We start from the raw sequence: 5,716 nt of genomic DNA, 5'->3' as shown, positions 1-5,716 counted from the left end.
CATGAAGAAGTTTAAGAAAATGTTCACACAGCTACAAATGTTAATGTGAGTCATATAGCTATATGAGCCTAGGAAGTTCTCTCTTGCCATGTATTTTCACTCTTAATACATTGACTAATTTCAGAGTTTTTCCTCTTCACTACCTCTAGCTATATAGCTCTCTTCCTAGGTCATTATTTTTTTTTTCCTAAGATATTTCCCTGAATAATTTCTCCTGCCTTTTTTCTCCCCTTTCCTTTGAACCAGAAAACATATCTACAAGGGGGAGGTTTCTTAGGGCTTTAAAAACATCAATCAGTTTCACAGCTGAGAATGGAGAGATCTAGATGACAGAGAGCAATTCTTCCATTAAACCTGTTTATAAAATTTAGGCAAGAGTTTTGCATAAAATGAGACAAGCTTTGACCACGTTGAGGCAGTCAAAGAGTTAAATTAAAGACACAAAAGCAAGGCCCAGCTGCACGTCTTTTTCTTTTTCCTCTCATGGAGTAGGGAGTATTTTTCCTGTAATGACCTCAGAATCTTCTGTCTTTTTCTTGGTCAGAGATCAAGGGGTACAATCAGGGTGAAACTTTCTTATCAAATTTTTCTATCAACTTTCTGAGCGTGTATTTTGAGGTTGCACTTACAAATTTGCCTTTTTTTCTATTATACATTTATATAAAATCTTACTGAAATAAGTTTGCTGTATTTTCATATTAGGTAAGTTACAGTAAACGTCATCTATCCAACTAAACAGACTATTATTTGAAGACAAAAGTTATGATTGCATGTATTCAAAACCTCCATGGCTAGCATAGCACACTGTAATATTATGAGCTCAGCACATATTCACTAAATTATTTGAGAGTAAAAAACTTGAAAAATATTATTGAATAAAACAATGTCTCTGCTGAACCTGAGAACTTCAATCTAGTTAATAAAATAATAAGGAAAAGAAACATCTAAAATTAGAGAAAAGTTGTGGTATGATGTACATTAAAAGAAGTTTGGAAATACTTTATTTAGTATGGACGTGGCTTTCCAAGACACACTCGGATTTTCTTTCAGAGAAATAGATAAAATGCTGTATTCCTGTAAGTTTATATTCATCCTTCAATGTCTGGCTCCAATGTCACTTCTTCTCTACAGCTTTCTATGACTATAAAGGTTGAATTAATTGCTTTGTTATATGTTTTTCAATAGTATTTTGCTTGCACCTCTTCCAAGCCATATTTTAATTATTTATTGTACTCTTTCATCTCCACAACAAGCAAGTAGTTTCTATAAGGTCTTGGCACAAAGGGAGTTCTCAATAAATGATAAATTTAGCTTGAGTAAAACTGAATTTAAATATTAAAAATAAATTCAGAGAAAAATTAACTGACAATAGGAGGAAAAATTAGTCTGTGAAAAACCATATTTCAATTACATATTTCACAGACTATGACAAAATGTTTTCAAATGCATATTTGAATTATTTTTTTTCATAGCTTTAGGGAAAGCATGTAGAATAAGAAGACAAGAGAGTTGTTGGACTTAGAAGCTCCTTCTACTGACCATAAATTTAGGTGATAACACCCACTTGTCACAAAAAGATGAAAGTTGGGGAAAATAAATATGAAAGTGTGTTGTTAATTCAAAGTTTTATATTACTCTTTCAGAAAACTAAGGCTCAGAGGAATTGAATAACTTTAAGACTTTAAAGCTAAAATGTAGGGGAACAAGGATCCGTAAGGCCAAACTCCTTCCACTGTTTTGCCCAAACCATTTGCCTCTTCCCAAATGCCCGGCAAATGCCTAGAGAAGGAAACAGCAACCCACTCCAGCATTCTTGCCCGGGAAATCCCACGGACAGAAGAGCCTTGGCAGTCTACGGCCCGTGGGGTCGCAAAAGAGTCAGACACATCTAAGCGACTGAACAATGAAGAGCAGATGCTTAGCACCCATCTGCTGTGTCCCGGTTCCTGGGTGACCCTCACTAGAATGTCTCATTCATTCATTCAACTGCGACTGCCTGCTTTAAAAAGTCCTGTTCTCTTTCAATCCTCCATTCAGATAATCTGATTAGGTTTTTATGCACTCTTTTATACTCTATCCATAACACAGGACCATCCTCTAGGGTAAAAATTACTTAATCTGGAGAAATGACCCTGGTTCATCAAAAGGGTATTTTGAGGGTAGGTTTTGTGCTATGGACTCCCTCTGGTAGTTTAGTGATCGTGTAAACTCCTTTTCAGATGTTTTAAATAAATAAAATGCATAGGCTTAAGAGGGAAAGCAATTATATCGAAATACAGGTGTCTAAATACTTATAAAACTAATTTTCGGATGTAGTAATATCTGTGCATCTTTGTTGATACATAACAAGATTCAGCAAAAGAGATCAAAATTACCCTAATTTTGAAATAGTTTGAAAACTGTTCTAATCATGATAAACTTGATCGACCATTATTTCAAGATATCATTAATACTCTATGCAAATATCTGTTCTATTGGTGACAAAGCACAGGTACTGCTAAAGCTACTCAGATTTGTTGTCCATATTTATAAATAAAATTCTATGTTCCATTCTAGGTGTTATTCGAAACAAAGACCTCTTATTTCTCTATCACAGTTTATGAATCCTCTGAGTTCTATCCAGAGATACACCCTCTTAAATCCACTCTCCCTACATTATGAATTCTGCTGTAGCAATATGGAGAGTTTGAGCATTTGAATATTTTCATATCCTCTAACTGGATTGTATAAGTAACCTGTGAAAGTGAAAGTCACTCAGTCATGTCCGACTCTTTGTGACCCCATGGACTCTACAGTCCATGGAATTATTCAGGCCAGAATACTGGAGTGCGTAGCCTTTTCCTTCTCCAGGTTATCTTCCCAACCCAGGGATCAAACCCAGGTCTCCCACATTGTAGGCAGATTCTTTACTAGCAGAGCCACTGGGAACTGTTTTTATAAGTAACCTATAAAGGGCTCCTTTTGCTTTTCACCAAAAACGTATGTTTTGACAATGCTGGTAATTGTTTTGATTTATTGTCTTAAAGTGTATGTCAAATTAAATAGATAAGAAAATATTGCATGTATAGTATATATTATATGAAGATGCATGAAAACCTTCAGCATGTAGTGTCTCCTTCCTAAAGTCAGACTTGCTATAAAATAGTGTCATGATGAAATGCTCAAGTCATTTATCTGTCCCTTGAACTTGGAAAAATGCAAAGTGGTATACAACTCTAAGAAAAGAAAAACTTCTGTCGATTCTCTACTGTTTTATGCAGTAAAATTGAAGAAATAGCTAGACCTTGCCTTGGAGTCTTGCTCACCATGTTTGCAATATATTTCCAAGATACATGATGGCAGTATGTTTATTTAAAAACTAGTTACTCAAATAGAACAAAATCTCATTCTAGCATTTACTATACACTGTGAAACCAGTATCACATTTGTTTTTGAGATTCTGGGCCATAATTGCCGACTCTACTACTGCTAGGCATTTTACTTCTGATTTTGTTTTCATTTGCATCATTAATGACATTACTGCCTGGCTTGTATAAAACACACACAGTATTTGATAAAAACAAACGTGTAACTTAATATATAACATTAAATTCCCTCACAAAAGTCATACTTACCTTAATGCAGAATATGAATAGCTGTAAGATGTCTGTTGGAATTTTAGATGCCTAATTTCTGTAAGTAGAAATGGCTTGACGTTAACCAATTATCGCTAGTGGTACAGAACCTCTGACTGCCAATGCAGGAAAGATACACTGGTTCAATCACTGAGTCACAAAGATCCCCTGGAGGAGGAAATGGCAACCCACTCCAGTATACTTGCCTGAAGAATCACATGGACAGAGGAGCCTGGTGGGCTACAGTCCATAGAGTTGCAGAGTTAGACACGACTGAAGCGACTGGGCACGCATGCACACAACCATATATCTTTATAGTCTAATCAGGAAAAAGATAAATCAACCCAAGTTGGATCTTAATAATAAGCTGCTGCTGCTGCTAAGTCACTTCAGTCATGTCCAACTCTGTGTGACCCCATAGACAGTAGCCCACCAGGCTCCCCGTCCCTGGGATTCTCCAGGCAAGAACACTGGAGTGGGTTGCCATTGCCTTCTCTGCTTGATAATAAGATGATTTCCATATTTTTCCTAAAATACTTGGCAGTGAAAGTGGTCATTATTTTTAATAAATATATATCTAACATAATCACTCATCATTTACAATACTATTTGACTTAAATGCTGAAAGACAAAAGTCAGGGTCATTGGTAAGTTTAGAAAATTCTTTGAAAATTTCAAAAGGCTTATACAAACACTGTTGTTGATCTTTTCACTTCTTATTTTTAGCCAAGGAATTGTTTCTGATAAACTAAAACTATAGCATTACATGTAAGACAGCATTACATAACACACAGGGAGGTGAGGAACGAATGGTACTATGGAAGTCAAATAAGGACCCAGTCCTTGAACTGAAAACGTAGATACTAAAAGAAAACAGTGGCATATCATCTTTGTGAAAACTGCGCTAAGTGCATTGGTCTGTCCCTTACCCCTTCCTTGGAGGTAAAAAAAAAAAAATCAACGGCCAACTGAAATGATGAAACTAATACACTCCAGTAAATTTATACACACAATTTCATGAATTTCCTTAAGGTTATTCCAGTTAAGGAAACTGTTATTAAGATATGTTGTCAGGACTGAAGGCCAGGATCACAATGGCTTTCTTTCTCTGCTTTCATAAAAAGTTACATAAGAAAAAAATAATTAGTAGTTACTATCTATAATATATATTTTCAAAATTCCACAAACCATTTTCTGAAATTTAATGTTTTTCAAAGAATCAGCAAACTTTAGCTAATATTCCATTAAATTTGCTTCTTAAGTTCAAACCTTAACCAACTCACTCAGAAAAAAAAAAGTATAGGAATCATCTATTAAACCATCTGTGCAAGAAAAGTGTGGAAGGGACAAATAGAGGATGAGACTGTTACAGGGACAAATGTCCAAGTGGATCAACTATATGATGAACAAAGACATCCAATTTCAATACTGTTGAGCCCAAATAAAACTGAAATGCTAAGTTTTTCCTTTTTTAAATATGTACATTCAACGTTTTTGTGTCATGAATTCTAGTATATATAAAAATTTTAACCTAAGTTCAGAAAGAGCAAGAGAAAATTCAGGAAGTGCATCTATGCACTCTTTATTTTAGCTTTGTCTTATTACATCAGAAGTAATTATATTTGTTAATTTTTTATTATATTTTAGCAACTTAAATACATAATAAAATTTTCAGCCAATAAAAACAAAGTTTGGAATGTTAACTCAAAAAAACTCATGCAATTCTTACTGCCTTCATAAAATGTGAAGCATGATTGAGGGTACAAACTTCAGGCACGTGTCTGTCCACAAAGACTACAAACTCATCAAGAACAAGAACTATGGATCCCTTACTTATTTTATTATCCCAAATAGTACTTCACACACTGCAGGTGTCAAAAAAAAACCCGTGCTGATTGAATTAAATTTATACAAGAACTGATGTAGAACTTCAACTAAAAACATATTATTAAAGTGAAAAGAATTGAGCTACAGAAGCTCCAACTATTAGAATATAATGAGGATAAAAACTTAGAGAAGGAAAAAATAAGACATAAAGTGAAATTCAAACCTGATTTAAAAGAGTTTTATCTGTCACTTTAATTAGGCAAGGGACCCTAATT

This window comes from Bos javanicus, chromosome 5 (assembly GCF_032452875.1).
Source record: "Bos javanicus breed banteng chromosome 5, ARS-OSU_banteng_1.0, whole genome shotgun sequence".
Taxonomy (NCBI): Eukaryota; Metazoa; Chordata; class Mammalia; order Artiodactyla; family Bovidae; genus Bos; species Bos javanicus.
The sequence above is the reverse complement of the archived record's forward strand: the minus strand, read 5'-3'. Positions refer to the sequence as shown.